Source organism: Pogona vitticeps, chromosome 2 (assembly GCF_051106095.1).
Source record: "Pogona vitticeps strain Pit_001003342236 chromosome 2, PviZW2.1, whole genome shotgun sequence".
Lineage (NCBI taxonomy): Eukaryota > Metazoa > Chordata > Lepidosauria > Squamata > Agamidae > Pogona > Pogona vitticeps.
Genome location: NC_135784.1, coordinates 23,554,160 through 23,579,935, shown reverse-complemented (window position 1 = coordinate 23,579,935; position 25,776 = coordinate 23,554,160). Strand labels below are relative to the sequence as shown.

At 44.2% G+C, this 25,776-nt stretch overlaps 1 protein-coding gene across 1 annotated transcript in view; it reads left to right on the top strand.

Annotated features, from left to right (window-relative positions):
- Positions 1-6,598: 6,598 nt before the first annotated feature.
- The window catches only part of AGPAT1 (1-acylglycerol-3-phosphate O-acyltransferase 1), a 79,895-nt gene continuing 60,717 nt past the window's right edge, over positions 6,599-25,776 (top strand). Inside the window, exon 1 of the mRNA XM_072988604.2 lies at positions 6,599-7,109. The gene's annotated coding sequence lies outside the window, so the exon portion shown is untranslated. The remainder of the gene's footprint in view (positions 7,110-25,776) is intronic.

Here is a 25,776-nt window from a genome sequence, read left to right as displayed (position 1 = left end):
CACCTTAATATGGTGAGCAGGTTTGAGCATCTCAGAGAAGCTGAGAGCAATGCCATCAAAAGGACAGACTCCATACTAATTTGGACTCCCACCAGGTCACTCGGGGTGGAATGGTCACAACTGAGATGACAGACTAAGATGCATCCGCCTTCTTCAGAAGCAACGGACACATTGGCAGAAGGGACTGGTTTGTTCCATGTTGATGGGGGTAGAGATACTTCTGGAGGGCAGCCGCTGAGCAGTAGCAGTAGCTGAAGATGACACTGGTGGAGAATATTTAACAGACAATGACAGCAACACAGGCTAACTTTTGTTAACATTGCAGAGTAGACAGCTATGATAAACTACTGATGAATCTTTCTTATCTTAAAAACTCTATGATAAGACAATCCAAAGTGAAACAAGAGATAGTGCTGGAAGATGAGACTCCCAGGTCAGAAAGTACTCAATTGGCTACTGGTCAATCAGCACAGGACAAGTATTCATGGTACTGTTGCTAATGATGCAGCTAGATTAAAAACTTAAAGGACGTCCAGTAGCTGACATGCACAGAGGTGGTAGGAAAGTCTGATGCTGCACAACACACACAATTGCAACATGCAATGTGATAAATATTAATCAAGGTAAACAGGAAATCCTAAAACAAGAAATTTAACATTGAACATTGCAATGCTTGGTGTCAGTGAAATAAAGTGGACTGGAGTGGGGCTCAAGAGTGTTCTATTCTGGAAATTACAAATTCAGAAGAAAATGAGTGGCTCTAATATTGAGGTAAGGTGTAGCACAGGCAGTAAGGGGCTATAAGGCTGTCTGTATAATATCTATCAGACATCTGAGAAAACTTATCAACATAAACCTATTTCAAGTCCATGTTCCAACTGCAGATGCTGAATAACAGAATCAAAGAATAATTAATTTGGAAGGGCTCTATAAGGCCATAGAGTTCAGCCCCCTCCTCAATGTAGGAATGCAAATCAAAGAATATGTCAGGTGGCTGTCTAATTTTATCTTTAATGCCTCCAGTGTTGGAGCACTCACCACCTCTCAAGGTAATTGGTTCCATTACCATAATGCAATTATTAAATTATGAAGATTACATGGAAAGCTTTTTACAAGCTTCTAGGAAGTAATTTATCACACATTGAAACAAGACATGCTGATAATCAAAGGTGCCTGGAACATAAAAGGAGGAAACAAAGCAGAATCTAATGTGGGTTGAGATTTTTGCCTAGGGGTCAGAAACGAAGCAGGATAATGACTCACAGGGTTCTGTGAAATCAACAATCTGTTTATCATAAATTCAATGCTTAAAGCAACTGAACAGATGGCTGTACACATGGGGATCACCAAATGATAGATAGATAAATCAAATAGACTACATAATTTGAAGCAAGTGTTGTACAGCTGTATCCAATCTGCCAAAACAAGACCAGGAGCAGATCGTGTTGCTTATCATGAAGTGTCAATATCAAAGATTATAGTAAAACAGAAGAAGAGCACTAAAAGAGTCCTGGTGCACAAATATAATTTATACATTGATGAGGAATAAAAAGTCCACATAGAGAACATATTTGCATTACTTAACTCAATTGACCATGAACCAGAAGAACTGTGGATTTAAATGAGATATATCATTAGTGAATAATTTAAAATTACAATTCCTAGATTAAGCCTAGATTAGAAATGAAGAAAGACCAGTAAAGAAACACACTATATGACCAGGAGAAATTAAAGAGAAGGTAGAAACAATACATTGGAGACCTATACTGAAGAGACAAAAGACTGACAGATTTATTTGAAGAAGATTCCTATGAACTTGCTGTTCTAGAAAGTGAAGCCACTCTGAAAGTACTGGGGGGGGGGGGAGAAATAACCAAGGCTAGATGAAATACTGATAGAACTATCTCAAGTCACAGAGACTGAATCTGTCAAAATCCTAACAAGAATGTGCTAGCAAATATGGAAAACAAAACAATGGCCCAGAAACTGGAAACATTAAGTATACATTCCACTCCCCAAAAAGGAGATGCCAAGGAGTATAGGACCATTGCTCTAATTTCCCATGTAAGCAAAGTGATGCTTAAATTGTTGCTACAAAGGGTTTCACCTTATATGGAGGAAGAAATGCCTGAGGTTCAAGCTGGATTCTGAAAAGGAAGAGGCACTGAAGGTCATATTGCAAATATCTGCTAGCTACTGGAATGCACCAAATAATTTAAGAAAAAGATCAGTCTGTGCTTTATAGACTACAGCAAAGCCTTTGACTATGTGGATCATAGGAAGTTATGGACTGTTGTGAAAAAATCCACTTGATAATCCTAGTACATAACCTGCATTGTGGACAAGGAGAAGCTGCCTTTAGATCAGAATACGGGAGGCAGAATGGCTTCCTATAGGCAAAGATGTCAGACAAGGGTGCATTTTGAACCCATATCTGCTCAATATGTACGCAGAATATATCATATGGAATGCTGGACTAGATTCAGAAACGGGAGGAGTGAACATTGTTCAGAAACAGGAGGAGTGAACATTGATGAAAGAAACATAAATAATATAAGATATGTAGATGACACCATCATACCTGCAGAAAGCAGCAATGACTTTAAACAACTTCTGATGAAAGTGAAAGAAAAAAGTGCTAAATCAGGACAGCTGTTAGACATTAAGATGACAACAATCCTGAGTACTGAACAGCTACACAATTTTAATGTTGAGGAGTCTGAAATTGCTCAAGATTTTGTATACCTTGGTTCAATCATCCGTCCAAGTGGAGATCGATGTCTTCCAAAGTAGGCTGAGACTCAGAAGGACAGCAATGATGGAACTAGAAAATAAAATAAAATGTAGGGATATGTCATTGGAGACCAAGATTATCCACATTATTATGTGAAAACAGGACAACGAAGAAAGCTGGCAGGGAAAAAATTTATTTGTTTGAAATGTGTGCTGGAGGAGAGCTTTGCTGATAACCTAGACTGCCAAAAAGATAAACAAGTGGGTCCTAGATCAAATCAAGCTTGAATTATCTCTGGAGGCAAAAATGATGAAACTGGGGCTGCCCTACTTTGGTCACATAATGAAAAGGCAAGATTCAGTGGAAAAGACAATCATGCTGGGAAAGATGGAAGGCAGCATGAAAAAATAAGACCAAATAGGAGATTCTTTGACTTCATAAAGGAAGTCACAGGCTTGTCTTTACAAGAGCTGAGCAGGACAGTTGAGGACATTTTGTATTGGACTTTTTTTTTACAACCTCACATGCTGTCTTTAGTTTGTGAGACTGGGAGGGACTTTCCTGTGTTGAGGTGTGTAGCGTTCCCCCTTATTATGTTAAATAAGTCATGCATTATTCATGTTTTATGCTGATGTGACTGAGAGGTGGGGCCACTAGAGATGTTAAAAGGCGGAGGCAGAGAGGAGGAGTTTAGTTACTTCTGGCAGAAGGAGAGGGAGAGTGAGAGAGAGAGGGAGGGAGAAAGAGAGAGAGAAAGAGAAAGAGTAGGGAGATTTGTGGTGTGATTAGTCTGAGGAGTAAATAGTAACTTGTGAGATTTAAATAGAAGATTGATGCGTGATGAAGTAAATACTTATGAATTATTAAAGAAACTTCTGTAATTAATAAATCTGTTTTATTCAAAAGACAGTGATGAATGGACCTTTATCTTTCCTAAGTAAAGTACGTTGATTTAGTAATCAACTAGTGGCAGCGTGTGAAAAGGTGTTTTTTTTTTTGTTTGCCTTTATGAGCTCTCTGTTTTGGGGAGACAAACGGGCCACAAGGGGCAAACATCACAAGATGATTGCCTGTCCATCCAACACTAATCAATTGTTCCTTCTCACCTTTCATTTCAAACACAGCCCTGCCTCTCTGATGAATGCTTTCCTACCCACCCCTTTTTTTTAGTCTGTTGGTGTCATTTGTTAGTTTGCTGTTGATTAGTTCAGATGGTTGCTAAGTATGAAAACAACATACACAATCCTGTAAATTCAAGCAACTGTAAGTAAATAAATGTTTTTATACTTCTGCACATCTCTCTGAGTGAGCTATTGGGATTTTAAGTGCCAGTTAATGATAAAGGGGTGGATTCTGGAGACCTTCAAGTTATTCTCCTCTGTGGGTCTCTGTACTAGCAAAAGATAATTTGGCCAGAAATTCAAAATTCTACAACATTTTGGAGATAGGATCACCAAGGCAACACAATGGCAGGTAACAGCAGCAGTAGCAGCAGTCATAGAGACAAATCTTAGTGCTCAGAAACATGGATAGGACAGAAGATAGAACTCCATCAAGAAAGAAAATTAAAATAGCAGAAAGAGAATGTAAGCAAACTAAATGCTTTGCAAAATTCAGCTCTGGATAAGTCTAATGCTGAATCAAAATTGCAAGCATATCAAGACTGATATGATAATCTTGAGACCCTTTTAATAACTAAGGGTGTGGTTAAACTATCAAAATGAATTGGGTGCTGGATCAGGGTTTTTGAATATTAAAAATAACACTGCAGCACCAGTGGTTATGGGATCGATCTCTCTCTCATATATATACTGGGAGCTGGGACTCCTGAGAAGGAAAGCACACCAGTGAGTGGGAAAAAGAAACTGAGCAGAGAAATTAACAAGATTGGTAGCTTGTCTTGTGATGGTGGGAGCACTTTTCCCCATTCAACCTTTCTCTCTCTGGTCAGACTGCAAGGTTTCCCAGCAGACCAAACCTATGACCCTGGCATCCATTACTTGAAACACCCCACAGGGACAAGGCACCTCAGGTCACAAAACGTTTTAGGCTATTTGAACAATCATATCACCCCATTTGCAGCATCTTAAAAAGCAGAGGCATCACCTTCCCAACAAAAGTCAGAATAGTCAAAGCTATGGTTTTTCCTGTAGCGATGTATGGAAGTGAGAGCTGGACCATAAAGAAAGCTGACCGCCGAAGAATTGATGCCTTTGAATTGTGGTGCTGGAGGAGGCTCTTGAGAATCCCCTGGACTGCAAGGAGAACAAACCTATCAGTTCTAAAGGAAATCAACCCTGAGTGCTCACTGGAAGGACAGATCCTGAAGCTGAGGCTCCAGTACTTTGGCCATCTCATGAGAAGAAAAGAGTCCTTGGAAAAGACCCTGATGTTAGGAAAGTGTGATGGCAAGAGGAGAAGGGGACGACAGAGGATGAGATGTTGGACAGTGTCATCAAAGCAACCAACGTGAATTTGACCCAACTCTGGGAGGCAGTGGAAGACAGGAGGGCCTGGCGTTCTCTGGTCCATGGGGTCACGAAGAGTCGGACACGACTAAACGATGATGATGTTCACCCCATTTGAGCCTTCGTGGCTTTCAAGATATTCTGAGGTAGGCTCTTCTCTCAGTTTGATCACCATCCTAAGCTCATCGGGTGAGGACATGAGAAAGGGCCTCCTCAGTGGTTACTCCTGGACTGTGGAACGCACTGGCCCAAGAAAGCCCCCGTTCATCCGCCCTCAGGCAAAGACCTTCCTCTTCCTGCAGGCGTTTAAATAGTAAATTATGTCAGGATTAAAAAAAACTTACTTGACCTTTAAATTTTAATGTATGTGTAATCAGTTTTTCCCCAATGGATTTATATAGTATAAAACAGTGTTTGTCTTCTCTGTGAGCTTCCGTGGGTCCCTTATGGGGAGAAGGGCAGCAAATGAATGAATGAATGAACGAACAAATGATTGAATAGGGCAAGTATATTCTTGAAGGCTTTCATGACCGGGATCCAATGGTTGTAGGTTTTTCCAGATGTTTAGCCCTGTTCTGAAGGTTTTTTCTTCCTAACATTTCTCCAGTCTCTCTGATCGGCATCTTCAGAGGACAGGAGTTAGAACTCTGTCTGTGTTCTGGCGTAGTGTGTGGGACAGTTCTATCCCACACACTACACCAGAACACTAGACAACTATCTCACACACTACAAGAAAAAAACCTTCGGAACAGGGCGAAACAGACCGAAAAACCTACAACCACCAAAGAGGACCAGCTCTGACACTGGGGTGGAGGTCTCACCAACCACCATAGCATTAAATTCACAGACATCTTTGGATACAGTCCTGCAGTAACCTCCCCTTTCCACCAAGTCAATCTAATTTATTTCTAATGGGGTTCTCCCCCCCCCCCCCCCGGAAAACAGACAAATCGGCTGCCACAATTTGGACAACGTCCTCCACTTTATTTTAACTACAACTCCCAGGAAACACCCCCTCCCATCACCAAGGATTCTGGGAGACGTAGTGCCCCCCTCCCCAAAAAAAGCTAACTTAGCCCGTCTATACCCCCAGTCTACGTGTTGGCCCAAATAACGGTACACGCGCATCCACACGTGCCACGCAGCTGCTGCCCGAAGGCTTATGTCCTTTGACGCAGGAGGTGGGGAACGATGTTTGGACCGACGGATGTGGCATGAATGGGGTGGGGACGGGATAAATGAATGAATGAATGAATAAATGAATGAATGATGGGAAGCCCGGCCAAAGGAGGAGGGAGGCCGAGGAGAAACGAGAACGCGCGCCCACAGCAGGAACCCCCCCTCCCGGACGGAGGAAGCGGGGTGGGGTGGGGGGGAGCGCGGTGTGGTCACAAGGTGGGGAGGGGGGAGCAGGGAGGGAGGAAGGAAGACGCTGCTATTGGTGGCCGGGGCTGCCCATCAGCTGCACCCCTACTTCCTGCCTCTCTCCCTCTCTCTCCCCCCCCCAACCTCTGAGGAAGTGGCCCGCGCCGGTGGAGGGATTCGCCGGCGCCCAAGCTGGAGCATCTACATTGCTGGCCTTCCTCCTCCTCCTCTTCCTCTGCTTTGCTTGCTCCTCTCTGCTTTTCCAACCATCTTTCTCTCCTCCCCCCGTGTTTCCGCTCTTTCCTTCCTCCCTGCCTGTTATTTTATTCCCCCCCCCCTCCCCAAGAGCATCCCTAAAGCCGCTGGAGCAGCTGCGGCAGCGCCGCCGCTCTCTTTCCCATCCTCCTCTTCCTCCTCCTCCCCGATCATGGCCTGGAGGCGCCGGGGGTAGCCGGGCAGGGGCCTTCGGGAGCCCCCCCTCCCGCCCTCACTCCCCCCCCAGAGGTTGGGGGGGGGAGAAGAGAGTGAAGCCTCGCATCCAGGTAAGGAAGAGGGCTGCTATGGCAGAGGGCCCGGGTGGGGGAGGATGATGGGGGGGAAGGGAATGTCGGTACAGAAGGGATGGGGTGGAAAAAGGGGGGTTGAGGCAGGGGGGCCTCATAGGATGGGTTATTGACACGAGTCTCAGAGGGGCAGGTAGAGAATTTGGGATGGTGGGGTTCAAAGTCTGATTCCACCCCCACCCACATTTCAAAATGTGCAAAAGCTGAATTTTGGGTGGGGGGTTGGAATGATGTTCAGTTCTGGGGGGACAGACATCTGCAACAAAGTTGTGCATTAAAAGGCAGTGGTCCCCAACCTGGGGCCTCCAGATGTTCTTCGACTACAACTCCCAGAAGCCTTTCCCACCACTCCTGCTGGCCAGGATTTCTGGGAGTTGAAGTCCAAGAACATCTGGAGGCCCCAGGCTGGGGACCCACTGCATTAAGGGTACAATGTGGGGTTGTTTAGGAGGTGGGTGGAGGGAGAGGGGCTTGGCAGGAGAGGTAGGATTGACAAGGTGGTGGTGCTTTGGTGATGGGGAGCAGCTCATGGCGGAGATCCAGTCAAAAGTCACAATTGGGGTAAGTAGGCCTACTAAATCAGTGACACCTCTGGAGGATGACCCACCAAATCCCCCACTTAATTTATTGGGCCGGCTCTCTTTGTGACTTAACCACTGGGGTTTGGCTTGTATGGGTGCATGTTCATGTGTGTATCCATGTATATTCCCAAGGAATTCTCCCCATATGGGGAGAATTACTGGGAAAGCCTGATTAGTTTCCTTGGAAAGCCAGGGCGGCTGTGGTACAAAAATGGGGTGGGAGACAGCTGGAGGTATAACTTTTAGAATGAAGGAAAAGCAACTTGGAGTGATGGGGACTTGGAAGGGGAAGATGAGGGGATTCAGAGTGCCTGTGTTGGAAAATATGGGGAGCTAAGAGGGATGTGTTTCCACTGGAAGTTGCTTGGAGGGGATAGCTGTGAAGAGGTGGTAGGAGTTGAGACAGGGACCAAGAAGTTTTCCAGGATGCCTGTGATGGAAACTATGGAACCATCCTTTGAAAGGATCCCGCAGGGTGATCTAGTTCAGCTGCCTGCTAAAACAACCCTGGCAGATAGCCCTGCAACCTCTCCAGTGGAGATATTTCCTGACGCTTTTCATAGGCAGTCCCGCATGGAGTGCATTACAGTAATCCAGCAAGGATGTAATTTGGGGCCAGTTCTCATTGCGGCCAGATGTGACTTCTTCAGGAATGGGTGCATCTGGACCGCGGGTTTTAACTCTGCACTCCTTGCCACCACTGTGCTCTACATGGGGCTTCCTTTGGAATGTGTTTGGAAACTTCAGTAGGTCAAAAATGCTGTAGCCAGATTGTTAACTGGGGCTGGTCACAGGGATCACATAACCCCCCCCCCCCCACTAAAGCAGTGGCAACAATTGAAAATGCTGGTTCTGACCTATAATCCAAGCTTTGTCACGGACTGTGACTCCCTTTATGGGCCTGACCAGGTGTTAAAATCATCAGGAGAGGCCTTTCTCTTGGCCCTAGCACCTTCACATGTGTGTTTGGTGGGGACACTGGAGAGGGCCTTCTCCATTGCTGCTCCTAGACTCTGGAACTCCCTCCCACTGGAGACCAGCCTGGCCCCATCTTTGCTGTCCTTCTGCAAGCGGGCGAAAACCTTTCTCTTCAGGCAAGCTTTCTCTTAGTGACAAAATGTCTAGAAGAGGTTTAAAATGAGATGGTTTGCCTTTTGTTGCTTCTAAATCTGTTTTAGCAATCTTTTACCTAACATTCTTAATATATTATAAATTTGTTTAGTATTTGAATAATTTACTGTCGTTAGCTTTAATGTTGTGTTTTAGTGCTTTAAGGTGCCTTAGGTCCTTAGGAGAAAAGCAGGGTAAAATGTTTTCAACAAATCACTAAAGTTGCTTTCTAAGTTCTGAGTGCAAGCTGGACAAAAGTATTGCAGACTAAATAAGTACAAGTGCTGATGGTTTGCATTTTGTTGCTTTTAGATCTGCTTTAGTAATGCTTTATCTAACATTCTTAGTATAATGTTATTACTTAATTTAATGTTTGAATAATTAACTGTTTTTAGCTTTAATATTGTGTTTTAATAACATAACCTCCCTTGGATCCATTCTTAGGAGAAAGGCAGGGTAAAAAAAAAACACACACACAAACAAACAATATTTTTAACCTCTCTTTCTCCTAAGAAAAGACCCAAGGCAGTTTATTTCATTAAAACACAATATTAAAGCTAAAAACAGGAGATTATTAAAATACATACAATTTTTGTATTAAGAATGTTAGACAAAGCATTATTAACACAGATTTAGAAGCAACAAAATGCAAACCATCTCATTTTAGAACCTCCGTCTCTCTTTCTCTCTCTCTCTCTCTCTCTCTCTCTCTCTCTCTCTCACACACACACACACACACACACACACACACACACACACACACACACACACACACACACACACACACACACACACTCATGTTGCGGAAAGAAATGGTGCTGCTTCAGATTTTGCTACAATGCAGCTTTGCATAGCTAATGGGAAGGGGAACATGGAAGTTACAGTCTGATAACATCTGGAGGGCCATAAAGGACCACCGTTTGTTTGTACAGTGAACCCTCGACTTACAGACGGCTTGACTTACAGACTTTTCGAGTTACAGATTTCTCTGGCTGCAAAATTTAGATTCGACTTGCAGGTGGAAAATCAACTTACAGACCAGAAAAAAACCAAAATGGAACAAAAATAGAATAAAAACTGCCAGTTATGGGATTAATTGGTTTTCAGTGCATTGTAGGTCAATGGAGATTCGACCTACAGACTTTTCGACTTGCAGCCACTGTTCCAATAGAGGGTCCACTGTACAGATAAGTAAAGAAATTATGGTAGAGGACATAGGACACTTTTGAGGTGTAACCCTTGAAAGGAGTTGGAGGGCTAGAAGAAATTTGGGGAGTTCTGGGGTGACTACTTGGAGGTAGTAAAGAACAGGGACTGGGTGCCCTTAAAACAGTGGTTGGGGTCCCTCCAGATGTTATTGGACTGCAACTTCCATCATTCTTCACCCTTGGCTCTGCTAGATACGGTTGATGGGAGTTGTTGCCCAGGAACATTTATCTGGAGAGCCATGCATTCTGTAAAGGAAGAGATATTTGAAACGTCATGGTGGCGAATTATTTCTAGGGAGCATTGCCCAGGATAGGAGCAACTTGGGTGCAATAATTCCTTTACGCTTTTCCAGAGAAGTTGTGGAATGAATAAAGGTAACTGAATAAAGAAGACAAGTGTCTCTGGATTTACTCAAGGATAATCTTTTAACAGCTGGAGTGGAAGCGGGAAAGGTTTGGACTTGGTCTTATCTGTTTGTTTTAATGATAAGGGTGTACGGGGATTGAGAGCAATAAATGGCAGAGGGTTCTATTTGTTTGGGTTTGCAGATGCTTGGTACGCGTAGGCTCTTATTAATCCCACTGTACAGACTGTGAAGCTGAAACAGAGTAATTGTGGCGGTAAAGACTAACTTTTAGAATGTTTAATGCGAGCTTTTTGTAGACAAGTCCACTACATCAAATATCACTTAAGAAACATAATTAAAGGGTACTTTTTAGGGGACTTACAAACTGTTCCCAAGATTTTTAAGCCTGTATATTCCTAGAAAAGGTGGACATCCTTTTGGCAAAGGCTTCTGAGTTGAAAGCATTGTGTGGATGTTCTTTGAGGGCCACCTTAGTATTTTCTGCACAGTCCATAAGCAGACTCTTGGGGATGGAGGGTAGCAGAAGGAGGAACTGCTGGACTTGAGGTTTAGTTGTACAGCCAGCGAGAAAGGAAATAGTAATCATACTCCACATTTCCCACTGCTCCTTTGAGTATGTCACATACTTTGTGTGCATTCTTTCAGTCATCTGTGTAACAGTGCTGTAAGATAGATCAGTATTACTCCTCCCATCTTGGAAACTAGAGGGTGAACCTTATAGCTACCTGGAGGTCTGAGCCTGCAGTGCTGTTGACACTTAATGCTTTAAAACAGTGGTTCCCTGTCTTGGTTAACCCAGACGTTCTTGGACTGCAATTCCCAGAAACTTCAGCTAGCACAGCTAGTGGTGAAGGCTTCTGGGAATTGCAGTCCAAGAGCACCTGGGTGACCCAAAGTTAGGAACCACTGCTCTAGAATAAAATGAGGAAACAGGCTTGTATTGATTGAGTCTAACCCAATGAGAATTCCAGTGCATTGAAGGTTAGGGTTGGTTAGGAATTCTTTGATGCTTCTCGTGTTTCCTGTCTCACCCACCTGCCCAACTTACTAACAAAGTGTGTGTGTGTGTGTGTGTGTGTGTGTGTGTGTGTGTGTGTGTGTGTCACACACACACACACACACACACACACACACACACACACACACACACACACACACACACACACACACACACACACACACACACACAGACACGAGTGGTGCCCTGCATAGCGACGTTAATCCGTTCCAGGATTAACGTCGCTATCCGGAAACATAGGTATTCGGAACGCAAAACCCCATAGGAACGTATTAAACTCCATTTAATGCGTTCCTATGGGGGGAAAACTCACCGATAAGCTAAGATTCCCCATCCGGCTGCCATTTTCGCCGCCTCGGTAATCGAGGGCAGGGCGCGAAAATGCTGCGGGTGGCCATTTTCTGCACCCAGTGGCCATTTTGGAACCGCCGATCAGCTGTTTTCTAAACATCGCAATGCGATTGCATTAGCGATCGCAAAAAACGCGTTGCTATGCGGATTCGTCATTAAACAGTGTGCTCGTTTATATATAAATTCCAAATATATTACATTAAATGTATTCGGACAAAAATGGATAAAAATTATGTTTTTTGATATTTTTGTCTTGAGTGTTGTTTGTTTTAAAAAGAACCACCAGAAGGCATATGTAGCAAATGGCTAAAAGTTAGAGGTGTTGTTTCCAGGTGTGCAGTGGGCAGTGCTGTAGAAAGCCTCCTTTATTGGTCTAGTTCTGTGCAGACTCTACAACAGAACGGGCATCGGAAAGACCTAAGTCATCCCCCCCCACTGTTGTTCGTGCTTGTTGTTTAACATGCTTCATAGAACAGAGGTGTGTTGCACGTTACGGGTTTGTGACACGAGAGAAGATAGGAACATGGTCTGTTCTGGGACTTACAGGTCCATTTCTTGGTTCACAAGCTAAAGTGACTGGTTAACTAGCAGTTTCGGTGCCTGAGCCTTTCCTGCCGTATTGCTGACATGAGATTGGAGATACACAGGGAGAGGATAGAGGAAGGTCCGGATCTGAGTGTGCGACACCTATATTACTTCTGCATTAGGTCCATCTGTTTTTCACATTTCTGACTGGGAGAGAGCAACTGGTGGAACAACTAAAGGAGCTTTGTTGTGCAGTGGTTAAAGTGCTGCAGCCAAAACTCTGCTCCTGACCTGGGTTCAATCCCAGGTAAATGGCTCAAGGTTCAGTCAGCCTTCCGAGGTGGACAAATTGAGCACCCTGCTCACAGGGGGTGGCAATGTGTAGCTTGCATAATTAGATTGTAAACCACCCAAGGAGTGCTTTAAACACTGTGGTCCGGTATATAAGAAGCACGCTTTGCTTTTCTACACATGCACAGGGAGGATGGGTTTGTGCCTTTCCAGCATCAACTACTGACGGACAGGTTTGCACCCTTGTAGGACTTGAGTTTTTTGTTGCTGTTGTTTTGCACCCTCTACATTTCGGCAGCCTAGTGTAAAGGCTCATTCATCCTGTCATAGTGATGCCCCTGTATCTAGGGAAGGTTACAGGATCTACTTAAATAAGAAACACAAAACAAAACGAAAGCAGAAAAAGACATTGTGGCACCTTAAAGACTAAGTGCTGTATTTTAATGTAAGCTTTCGTGGAACAAGGTCCACTTCATCAGACATAAGAGTCGGAATACAGAGACTACATGATAAAAGGGGGCTGTTCAGGGAGTTGGGCTCAGACTTGGGAGATTTCAGTTCTTGTTCCTAGTCATTATAATTCACCAAGTGACCTTGGGCCCCTTCATTTTCAGCCAGGTATGCTGCTTTGAGCTTGCTGGAGATATCTGGGAAATATACAGTGGTGCCTCGCATAGCGAGGTTAATCCGTTCCGGATTAACCTTCGCTATGCTGAAGCATCGCTGAACGGGGCAGCGATTTCCATTGGAACGCATTAAACATCGTTTAATGCGTTCCAAATAGGCCAAATACTCACCGTTCAGTGAAGCTTCTTCATGGCCGGCAGCCATTTTCGCGCCCTCGCCTCGCTTAACGAGGGCGCGAAAACGCTGCGCGCGGCCATTTTAGGCCATTTCCCGGCTTCCGGCGGCCATTTTGGCCGCCGAACAGCTGATCGGCCGGGGCCGTTTTGCGAAGATCGGTAAGCGAAATGCTTACCGGTCTTCGCAAAGCGAATTTTTCCCTATTAGAAAAACGTTGTGCGATCGCATTAGCGATCCGAAAAAACGGATCACTATGCGATTTAGTCGTTATACGGTGCACTCGTTAAGCGAGGCACCACTGTATATAATAATGAATAAATAAGCATAAGGTGGAAGAGATCTCCCATTTTATGGCTTGAAAGGGAAAATGAGAGGAAATACGTGAGAACCTGATTGTTAGGCAATACCAGGTAAAAGAAGATGGGCAGAATAATGGGCCCGCCAAATGTTGGACTGCATTTACCATCAGCCCCTAACCATCAAAGCCGATGGTGAGGAATGCTGGGAGTTGTAGTCCCAAAAAAGTGACAGGTCACACTCTAACTGGAGTAAGAGCAAAGAAACTGGAAGAGTGGTACAGAGGCGGGCAACTTGTGACTCCTATCAGCCCAAGGTGGCATAGCCAGTGGTAAGGGATGATGGGAGTTGTAGTACTGTAACATCTTGATGGCCATATTCCTGGAGTAGCAAGAGGGAATACCTGAATGTAGAGTGATAGCATAGAAGGTTTCTTTGGAATTTAAAGATTTAAATAAGAGGAGGGAATTGAGAAATTCAGCATAACTCAGTGGTTTAGGAGAGAATGGGAGTTACCGATCCCACCCCTTATCTCTCCTGGACAAAGGGCTGGACTTGATGAGACGCAAGGTTCCTTCTAGCCCTGAAGTTCTAAGATTATAGATTGTAGAGTTTAAAACGAGCTGTCCGATTATTGCATGGTATGCTTCTATTAGCTGTGCAGAGCTGGAGAAGTTACTTTTTAAAACAATTACAGTGGTGCCCCGCATAGCGACATTAATCCGTTCCAGGAAAAATGTTGCTATCTGAAAACGTCGCTATACGGAACTAAAAACCCCATAGGAAACCCCTTCAGTGCGTTACTATGGGGGATAAACTCACAGTTATGCGAAGATCTTCCATCCGGCCGCCATTTTCGCCGCCTCGGTAAGCGAGGAATTGGCGCGAAAACGCTGCGGGCGGCCATTTTGTTGACCCGGCAGCCATTTTGGAACCGCCGATCAGCTGTTTTAAAACATCGCAATGTGAAGATCATCGCAATGCGATGTTTTCCCTATTCTAAACATCGCAATGCAATCTCAAAAGCGATTGCAAAATCCGCATCGCTATGCGGATTCGTTGTTAAACGGGGTGCTTGTTATGCGAGGCACCACTGTACTTCCAGAATCCCTCAGCTGATATGACTTCTGCCTGTTCTGCTGAGGGATTCTGGGATTTGTAGTCCAAGCAAGCAGTTCCTCCAGGATCTTTAAAAGTGACAATCCCTGACTTCATTGGTTCAGGAGCCATGGAAGACGGTCCCTCTCCTATGGAGATTTCTGTGTCTTGGATTCAACCCCTTTGACCAGATCATGCGAAAGGGCGAAGGAAGATCCGTGGTGGATCAAATGAAAGGCCTGGACAGTCCAGGGTTCTTCTCACACCATGGCCAACCGGAAACCCACGGGGAGGACATGAGTGCAGCAGGACTTTCTTGCTTTTATTCCCCATCAGCTTGTAACCAGGGAGTTCTGCTGCCTGCCTCTCTTCCTTCAAGTAGTCTGTGATAGCCTTATCCTCCTTGAAGTTGCCTAATCTCCTTTTAAAGCCGTTCAACTTGGCAGCTATCAGAGCGAGGTGTAGAAATAAACTCCACAATCTGATGGTGCATCAAGCGGTGCCTTTTTCTCTGCTCTGAATCTCCCACCAGTCAGCTTTTTGGATGACCCTGGGCACTAGCATTAGAAGAGTGGGGTAGGGGAAAAAAAAATCTCCCGATTCACTTCCTTCATGCAAGGCGTGATTTTCATATACCTTTGCCACATACCTTCTTTCCCAGTCTAAAAATCTCCAAACGTTGTATTCTTTCCTCCTCCACCTGTTGCCACATCCTCCTGGTCCCTTAATTTCCAAGAAGGATGTTTTAATGTAGTTTCAGATGAATAATCCCAATTGATTCAAAATGCAGAAATTTCATGCGGCCTAGCGGTTAAATCTCACACTGGGATTTCCAACATCTCTACAATTAGCGCATCAAACTCACCAAAGTGACCCTACATGCTGCTATCGGACGGTCAAGGCCCCACCTGTGTCTCTGTTCCTGTTGAATTCCCAACCTGACATTCTCCTTTGGGGTCTCTTTTTGGGAGAGAAAGAGATTTTTTATTATTAATTATTTTATCATATGTTTATTAATGAAAATAAGGTTGGTTTTAAAAATGTAGCTGTAATGATGACTAATTACCTTTAGGTGGCCTAGTTATAACTAGTTTATAAAAGGTAACTGTAATGATAACTAATTACTTTTGAGTGGCCTAGTATAACTAGTTACATTTTACTAGCTGCCCTTTAATTTTTGGTTATTATTTCTCTTACTGTTCTATGAGTATATTCACTATATTGTTGTCTACCACCCAGAATTGTTCCTCACGCTAACTGGGCGGTATAAAAGTGGAGTAAATAAATAAATAAATAAATAAATAAATAAATAAATAAATAAATAAATAAATAAATAATATCAATGAGTATGTCTGCGGGAGGGAGACAGGGAGAAAAGGCAGATTAGGCAGCAGCAACCATAGGAACATTTCTAATTTAATGGGCATGGAATGTTTTTCTGCTCCTCAGCTGAGTTATACAATGAATGAATGCGGTTGTAATGGCGGGATGGTTTGAGTAGATGCTGTGTTACCTGCTCGTACGTTCTCATTTGCCCCCGACTCTGCCTGTCACCCCTGATTCTACCCGTGATTGGCTGCTGTGTCTTCCCTCTCACCAATCACTGTGGGCATTAGCCACAGATGACGTCACAGGATTGTTATGAGGATAGGTTATGAAGGAGGGGAGCCATTTCTGTTGCCTTTAGCTCACTGGTGTAGAAACCAAGATAAAATTTAAAAAAATCAGTTAAATTAAAGATCACAAGATAAATTGCACGAATAAGTTAGCAAGCTCTGGAGTTGTGCAGACGTTCTCCCATACCAGCCACTCACAGAGACAAGGCTCAAACAAACCAACCAGCCAGCCATTGCAATAGCTGGAATATTTCATGCATGTGTCCACATTCCAGCTTTTTTCTGCTCCACCAACTCTTTTGTCCCAAGAGTTCAGCACAGGTCGTATATCCAAATGAATATGTGTGCTAATAACAGAGCAACACATATTAAAATTACAAATCCATACAAGTGTTAAAAATAACAAATGTGTATTATTTACTGCAACCAAAGACGGTTAAATGCACTCTTATGTTTGACACCGGACTGGTCACCTAAGGTGACAGTGACCGAAATCCGATTGGTTAGCGTAGTAAATTGCATTATACCAAAGCAATTGAATCAGTGAGGATTTAGCAAGTTAACTCCTCTATGAGTTTCATTAATTCAGTAGGCCTACTCTAAGTGCAGTTACAGGGCCTTTGTAAGGCAGGAGCATTTGAATAAACTGGACATTCATATCTGTATTTGTGGTAGCGCACATGAAACTGTATGTGTGTATGTATGAATTCTTCCTCATGTGTAGGTCTGGAGTTACCACTAGGAGAACTAGATGACCGCCTAGAGTGCAAAATTGAGAGGGATGGAGAACTGACCTGAGGGGCCCCAGAACTGAACTCAGAGGGGCGCAGAACTGACCTGAGAGGGTTGGAAGTAGTTCGTCTTTCCTAGGGCGCAAAAAAGCCTGGCCCCAGCCCTGCTCATGTGCATGACACTGACACCGCTGACATGCCTCCTTTAAGCATCATGTAGGGTAGAGGTTGTCAGCCTTGCAGGCTGGAGGTCATGGTATTGCCCCCAGAACTGGTGGCAAACTGCTTGGCCCCCAGATTTCAAAGACAATGTTTCAAAAAAACAAACCAGAGGTGTCTATGAAAATAACTGTCTTCACTGGCTGTTTTGGCCTCCGGAACACAAAAACATTTGTGTGCACATCGGGGGGTGGGGCATAGGAAGGTGCTGGAAATGTATGTGAACTACAATTCAGCGGTTCAGCCACACAGCTTCTTTGGGCACCCTGGCTTCCTCTCCCTGTCTCCTCTGGTGGGCACCCACTCAGAGGCAGCAACACAGCTTCCCAGCCCTGCCTCCTCTGTGTATTGCCTCCGAGTGGGCAATTGCCAGAGGAGGCAGGGCGGGGAAGTTGGGGCACTCACGGCAGAAGCTGTGCGGCCGAACTGTGGAATGGCATTTCGTGCCCATCTCTAGTAAGTTCCATAGTGACTTGGAGGGAGATGGAAAAATGCCTTAGAGAGTCACATGCAGTCCACTTCTCTACCCACTCCTACTATAGAGGGTCTGAGGAATAATTCCACCATGTTTTGGTCTTCTTAGCCTTGTTTTCGAGCAGGGTGATGTGAAAGAAAGAAGCAGCCAGAACTGAGAATCATAGTTGGCTGGCTTGCATGTAGGTGAATTTGTGGCTTAAGCAACAAATCAGCTTGCAGGTGGAGGGGCCGATTGGACCCTCCCCCCAGAGCCGGGCTGTCCACTTACCACTTGCGGTTTGGTGTGTGCAGCTGTCGTCATCCATGCCACGTCAGTCACGGAAGTGACCCGCCCGGGGCTTCCATGTCTCCCTGTGTTGCTGACCAGTCCGGCGAGGATGTAGGGTGACGGGTCTCCCTGCTTAGCTGCTGAGTGGCCCCTGCTTAGCTGCCTCACAGAGGCGGGGAAGCCCCGGATGGGCTACTTCCATGTTGAGCGTGGTGCGACAATCGGCCCGGCCACATCTGGTTGCAATATTCGTATTCCTCTCCCCCAGGAGACGAAGACGGATATTCCATCTCTCATCTGCACAAACTGTCAAAAAATCCAAAGAAAGGAAAAAGAGGAAACTGAATATGTCTAAATGTCAGCATCCAGTTTTGAAGATTCAATATTTTTAGGGGGTTTTCAATGGTTCAAAGATCATGCAGCCTATTTAAATCAAGATTCCTGGAGAGTTCCAGGAGTTGCAACCTATTTTACAAATCGGTTTTGTTTCATTTGGGAAAAGCAGCTGCCGGCAGGGAGATTGAGAGGTTGCAACTTTGCCCCTCCTGCAAACACAGACTTTGTGGAAATGTCATGCTCTGCCCACTGTTGCTGAAGCAGCCACCGAGGACGGCGCCTTCACAGTCTGCTGCCTTTGGTCCCAGTCTGGGAGAAAGCTGGGCGTAGCAGCTCAATAAATAGATGAACATGAAAGGGGTCAATGAACATCAGAAGAAAGGATGAAAGAGGGAGTAATTGTAAGGAAGTATGTCTTGGAGTCTCCGTACCAAAGTCAAGAAAAGTTGAGTCTCAAGGAGTCTAGACAATAATTAAAGTGTCAGACTGAATCTGAATGTCTAGATTCCCCACCCATCTGTGAAGCTGATCGGGTGACCTTGGGCAATTTGCCCTTTCCCAGTGAGATTCCCTCACAGGGTTGTTGTGAGGCTCTCATTTATTTTAGAAGGTGGCCTGCCCTGAACTCCTCAGAAGAACGGATAGGATACCAAAAGCCTGGTTGCAGCTAAGTAGCAACAGATACAGTGATTTAATACTTTATTATTTTACCTGATAATTGGGAACTCAAGCAACGGAGTGCCTTTCTGCTTGCTTGCTTGCTTGCTTTTTTATTTTTATTTTTTTATAGTTATCTGGCATCAGAACAAGAGGTTGGGAGTTTAACTCCTCACTCTGCCCCCTGCAAGTACGTAGAACCAACCTGGGTAGCCTTGGGACAAAAACTGCCCAGTCCCAGGGCTCCCTCCAAAGAATGGAATGGTAAACCCCTTTCTCTGCGTAGAAAACTCTGAAAAGGGTTGACTTGATGGCATGTGATGATTGTTACTATTTATTTAAAGAAGATACTGGTTTCTCCAGAGTTGAGGAATGCGCAGAAATGTTTAAAAAGACAGTTCAATGGATTTAAATGGGGAAAACAAAAAATCACCAAAAATTAACGAAGACTCAGAACAAAGCCAAATTAAGTTTGAACATGTTTCACAAGGTGCACTACCGATTCCAAGCATTTAAAACAGGTTTCAAACATTTTAAGACACTTAAAAATGAGCGAAAACGGACATCGTTAAGTGAAAATCCCCCGTAGAAAACATCGTTAAACGATGCGGAAAATTCCTCCAAGAAACACATCGTTAAGTGAATTCTTCGTTAAACGAAGCAATCGCTAAGCGAGGCACCACTGTAATTCCCAAACATTTTGGATTTGCAGCTCCTGGAAGGGCCATCAGGAGGTTCTCTGCCGCCAGGATCTTGACACGCACACCCCCAACCATCCCATCTCCTCCCCCCATGAATATCGTTGAGGGCCCACCTCCTTCCAGGTCCAGATGTGGAAACCCGATGAGTACAGATGGGCACGAATCAGAAGCATTTTGATTCATAATTTGTCAAGGTTGACAAATCACATATTATGAATTTACATTTTTTTCTGAAAAAGCAATGCATCAATTCATCAGTTAATTTTTTTTATTTCAAAACACTATAAAACAGCCCCCAAGCACTTACAGACACAACATTCATGGGGAAGCTTCCCCTGAATCTCCTCTAGAAGCCCTGCAAGTTTGGTGAAGTTTGGGTTTTGGACAACTGAATTATACATCGATAAAAGGAGGGCTCCCCCAGGAAAGTTTTCCCCCCAGGCACCTGGAGACACCAAAATCACAGTGATTCTTCTACTGACTCTCCTCCACAATTGCTCCAAGTTTGGTGAAAATTGGATTTCAGACATCCACAACATGGGTCCCCCCCCCCAGGAAAGTGCCCTTAAGCAGCAGGCTTGGGGAAACCCAATTTTCACCAAACTTGGAAGGATTGTAGAGGAGAGTCAGTAGTAGCTCCTCTGTGATTTCGGTGTCCTTAGCAAAAGAGGGCCTCCCTCTTTGTTGGTGTTTAACCTGGACACCTGAAACCCAATATTCACCAAACTTGGAGGGATTATAGAGGAGAGTCATAGGAAGCTGATATGCAATGCTAGTGTTTCTAGGTACCTGGGAGGCCGTTTTAGAGTCAAACAAATTGGCAAATCAAAAATCGCTAAAAATTCATTGATTCATATTTGTTGGGAGCGTTGATTGGTATGGATATGAATCGATGAATTAAAAATTTTTTGAACGAATTTGGTGATTATTTTTTTTAAATTCTTGCCATCTGCTCACAAGACCACCTGGCAAGCGCCTCAATAGAGATGGGGAAAGGCGAGGAAGGCGCTCGGCTTCCACTGCTGGTTCCTGTGTGATATAGATCTATAAACAGCTCCTCTATTGCCTTTATACCTCTATGTGTTTTCCTTTTTCCCCCCGTGGTGCCCCTGGCTTGGTTTCGTGGTGCCCCGTGGTGCCGTGGCACGCAGTTTGGGAACCACTGGGTTATGCTATGCAGGACTTTTACTTGTGGAAGCAGAAAGTTTGAAAAAAATACAATGACTGGAGAACCAGTTTATTTGTTACTTTGAAATACTCTATCTTTGTTTAGGGACCTGGTGGCGCTGTGGGCTAAACCGCAGAAGCCTGTGCTGCAGGGCCAGAAGACCAAGCAGTCGTAAGATCGAATCCATGCCACGGAGTGAGCTCCCGTGGCTTGTCCCAGCTCCCGCCAATCTAGCGGTTCGAAAGCATGCAAAATGCGAGTAGATAAATAGGGACCACTTCGGTGGGAAGGTAACAGCGTTCTGTGTCTAAGTCGCACTGGCCATGTGACCACGGAAGATTGTCTTTGGACAAACGCTGGCTCTATGGCTTGGAAACGGGGATGAGCACCGCCCCCTAGAGTCGAACACGACTGGACAAAAATTGTCAAGGGGAACCTTTACCTTTACCTTTATCTTTGTTTAGACCATTTTGGAGAATTTCTAGGCTGTTTTGGCCTTTCTTCTTTTTCCGGATTAAAAACAAGGCAAAAATAACTTGTTGGTAACATGTTATTTATTTATTTATTTATTCATTTATTCATTTATTCATTCATTCATTCATTCATTCATTCATTCATTCATTCTTTCATTCATTTATTTGTTTGTTTGTTTGTTTCATTTTAGACAAAGTCTACTCCATTATTGCTAATGAATAACTGTACTTGTTACGAGTGAGGAACAGTGACAATGAATTACTGATTTGAAAAGGCATGCAAATGTGTTAGCAGGCACAATAATGTCCTCATGGTCTAATATAGTGGTTCCCAACCTTGGACGTTCATAGACTACAACTCACAGAAACCCCGGCCAGCCCAGCAAGAGGTGAAAGCTTCTGGGGAAGTTTAGTCAAAGAACATCTGGGGACCCAAGATTGGGAACCACCTTGGAGCACGATGTGTCGGTCCCAAAGGTAGCTCGTTGTGGTGGTCTCAAACTGGGAGTCAGACTAATAGTTAAGGAGAATGTGTTCTCCCCTCAATGAACCCCCTTCCCCTCACAAAGTAGGATTTCTTCAGAGATGCCTGCCTCAAAAATCAGACTTGCAAATTAGTCTATGATTACTTCTCCTTGTCAGGAATAAGTATGTTAAAATGTAGGAAACAAGAGTAAGAATAATCAGATGCTATGACATGCAGACATCTTCCACCACTTGAGGGAGCACCTCTCCTGAACAAGTGTTAAAGCATCACCAAGTTTGATCCTAGTTGTTCTCAGTTTTGTCTCATCATGAATTTGATCAGAACTTGAGAAAAGTTACGTTTTTGGTCTATGAAATATCCCCAGCCAAGATGCCCAGTAGCCATGCTGCTGGAGATGAGTAAGAGCTGTACTGCAACAGTGTAATTTACCTGAATGAATGAATCAATCTTTTTCTCAGCTAAGTGTGTATAGGAATGCACTTCTTTGTGTTATCCTAACGAAAGCACTAAGATTTAATTTTATCTGGATTGGTGGCAGTTTTTAAGAAGTGTGATGGGCCACCTCTCTTATTCTTCAGCTTGTCTTGGTGTTCTTTGGCTCTTTCCTCCATGTCTATGCTTACCTTTGTTTTTGTTGTTTAGTCATTAAGTCGTGTCCGACTCTTCGTGACCCCATGACCAGAGCACGCCAGGCCCTCCTGTCTTCCACTGCCTCCCGGAGTTGGGTCAAATGCTTACCTTGCTGAACTGTAAATACTAGCATACATTTGTCTTATAATCTTTCCCTCACCTCCTTTTAAATTTTTTTAAAAATTTACAACCAATAAAACCAAGAGAAAAAATAAATAAAATTGACATTACAAATATATTTAGACAATGCAATTAAATAAAATGTTACTCCCCCTCCCAGACCATTTGAAGATATAATCACTTTTCTTCTTGTGGCAGAGTCCCCTTCCTCTTCCAAACCTGTGTTGATTCTTGCAAATGTGTACAACTTTTCCCCTTTCCCTCACTTCCTCTGGCAGTTGGCTTACTTTCCCCCCATTACCTGGCTCAGGAATTGTCAAAGCTTTGAGCCCTCTAACCAGTGTCTGGGCACTTAAAAAATTGTCAGGTATGGGTATGATCAAGATTGTAGGGAGAGCAGGGAAACAGTGGTGTCTTAAAATCCCCAATATTTTATTTAAGGGATCTGAGGCTCTTGTCTTGAGGTTATCTGTAAGTGTGACAACCCCAGACCTACTGGAGTATACCACCCTTTAATTATGCTGCCACCAACCATTCCCTATAAGGAGTCACACAGACCAGGAATGGATTTTACTAAACGAAAGAACAAGGTTTATTTAAATAACAAACAGGGTAAATAAAAAGATCAGGTAAATAAGATACTGTAACGTGGCTTAGTCTCAATCATACATACAACAGTTTGGTTCACACAGAACACTTTAAAGTAAAGCACAGACCCTGAACCTATCAGTTCTGGCTACCTATAAAGAAACCTGAACCTATCAGGTAGGTACTAACTGACACACAGTTGTACCCAGTCTGACACACAGACTCCCACTCCTCACTCTCCACACAAGCTCCCAAATATATATACAGTACAGCTCCTCCCCCTGATGTCCCGCCTTCCACTCCCCATAGGATGGAACTTTCCCTCCAAACCCATGACAGACAGGTAACATCAGTGCTGTATGTAACATTTCCCCTCTTTATAAGTTGTTTTGCAGGGGAAAAGCTAAAGTGCTTTTCTCCAAAAAAACAACCAGGATCAAAATACATAAACAGTTATACAATAACACAATCCCATACTTACACTCTAGGTTAAACATATCATTTATCCATTTAAACATAATATTTACAATACATTAAGTTACCTTTATTAATACAAACCAAGCATGTTTAATAAACAGGTACAATTAACTTTTGGTCACCAACATATACATAGTCCATGTTTCTTCGCCGTCTTCACTCTTCGGGTCTTCTTGACAAGGCGTCAGCAACACAGTTCATTGACCCTCTGACCACCTTTACTTCAAAGTCAAAGTCTTGCAGGTTTAAAGCCCACCTCATAAGTTTACTATTGTGGGTTTTCATTGTCCTTAACCACTGCAGTGGTGAGTGGTCAGTGCACAGAATAAAATGTCTTCCCCAGATGTAAGGCTTGGCCTTCTGAATCGCGTATACTATGGCCAGGCACTCCTTTTCCACGGTTGCCAAATGTCTCTCACCTTTCTGGAGTTTCCTACTCAGGTAGGACACTGGATGCTGGTCACCATTTTCATCCTCCTGGCAAAGAACTGCTCCTACCCCGCTGTTAGACGCATCGGTGTAGATGATGAACTCCCGGTCGAAGTCAGGAGCATGCAGCACTGGATAATGGATGAGCGCCTCCTTCAACCTCCGGAACGCCTCCTCACAGTCGCTGGTCCACGGGATGCGGTCATCAGTCTTCTTCCGCGTCAGATCGGTCAGCGGAGTCGCTATCTCGCTAAACCTCGGGATGAACTTTCTGTAGTAGCCCACCAACCCAAGAAATGATTTGACTTTTTTTCTTGGTGTTGGGTCTGGGCCAATCACGAACGGCTTCTATTTTGGCCTCCAGGGGTTTAATCACTCCTCCCCCTACTATGTGACCCAAGTATTTTATTTCTCGGCTACCCAGCTGCAGTTTGTTCTCTTTGCAGGGCCTAGGCCAAAGCACTTCCTCCCCTGGGTTAAAGTGCCTCTCTCTGGCTTTCTGGTCATACCAGGTTTTCTGTCTAACCTTCTGAGCTTGCAGGTTCTCTGCTGCTAGCTCTAGGTTTCTCTTTAGGTCATTCATTAAAGAGTCTATATATGTCACAACATCTTGTGGGTCATCCTGGGTGATCTGTTCCCAATTTTGTTTGATTAAATCTAGTGGACCTTTCACCCTTCTCCCAAACAAAAGTTCAAACGGACTGAACCCGGTACTGGCTTGTGGCACTGATCGATAAGCAAACAAAAGGGATTGCAGCTTCTGGTCCCAATTGTTTGGATTCTCTGCCAAGTAAGCCCTAATCATGCGCCTCAGAGTCCCATTGAACTTCTCCGTTAACCCATTACTTTCGGGGTGATAGGCAGTGGTTTCCTTGTGTTTAATTCCACAGATTTGCCATAACCGTTTCATGAGCTTTGATGTAAACGATGTGCCCAAATCTGTGATTATTTCTGAGGCAAATCCCATCCTGGACATATACCCCACCAAGGCATCTGCCACTGTATTAGTTTCAATGTTAGTCAAGGGAATGGCTTCGGGGTACCTCGTGGCATGGTCCACAATGGTGAGAATGAACCGGTTCCCCCTCTTTGTGGCCTTGGGCAAAGGTCCCACAATATCCACTCCTATACATTTGAACGGGGTGTCAATCACAGGCAAAGGGCACAACTTCGCTTTGGTCCTGTCACGGTTATTCCCCTGCCTCTGACACACATCACATTGTTTACAGAACTCCTTGATCTGCTTCCCTATTTCAGGCCAGTAAAAATTTTGTGTGATTCTCTGCTGTGTTTTGTTCACCCCTAAGTGCGCAGCAAACATGTCAGAGTGCCCCCTTTGTAAGATCATGGGGCGATACTTTTCAGGTACCACTAGCTGACTTCTGATCCCATCTCCCCCTTTTGAGATATTCATCAGGGTCTCTCTATATAAAATTCCCTTTTTCTCACGAAATCTCGCTGTGGTTTCAGGTGTTAGCTGGGTGTCTGTCACCTGTTCAAAACACTTTTGGAGAGTGGCGTCTGCCTTTTGCTCTTGGCCAAATTTGCTGTCTGTGGTTAAGGTTTCTACCACAGCTTCGAAACTATCCTCATCTGCTTCAGCCTCGGGCTCTTCAGT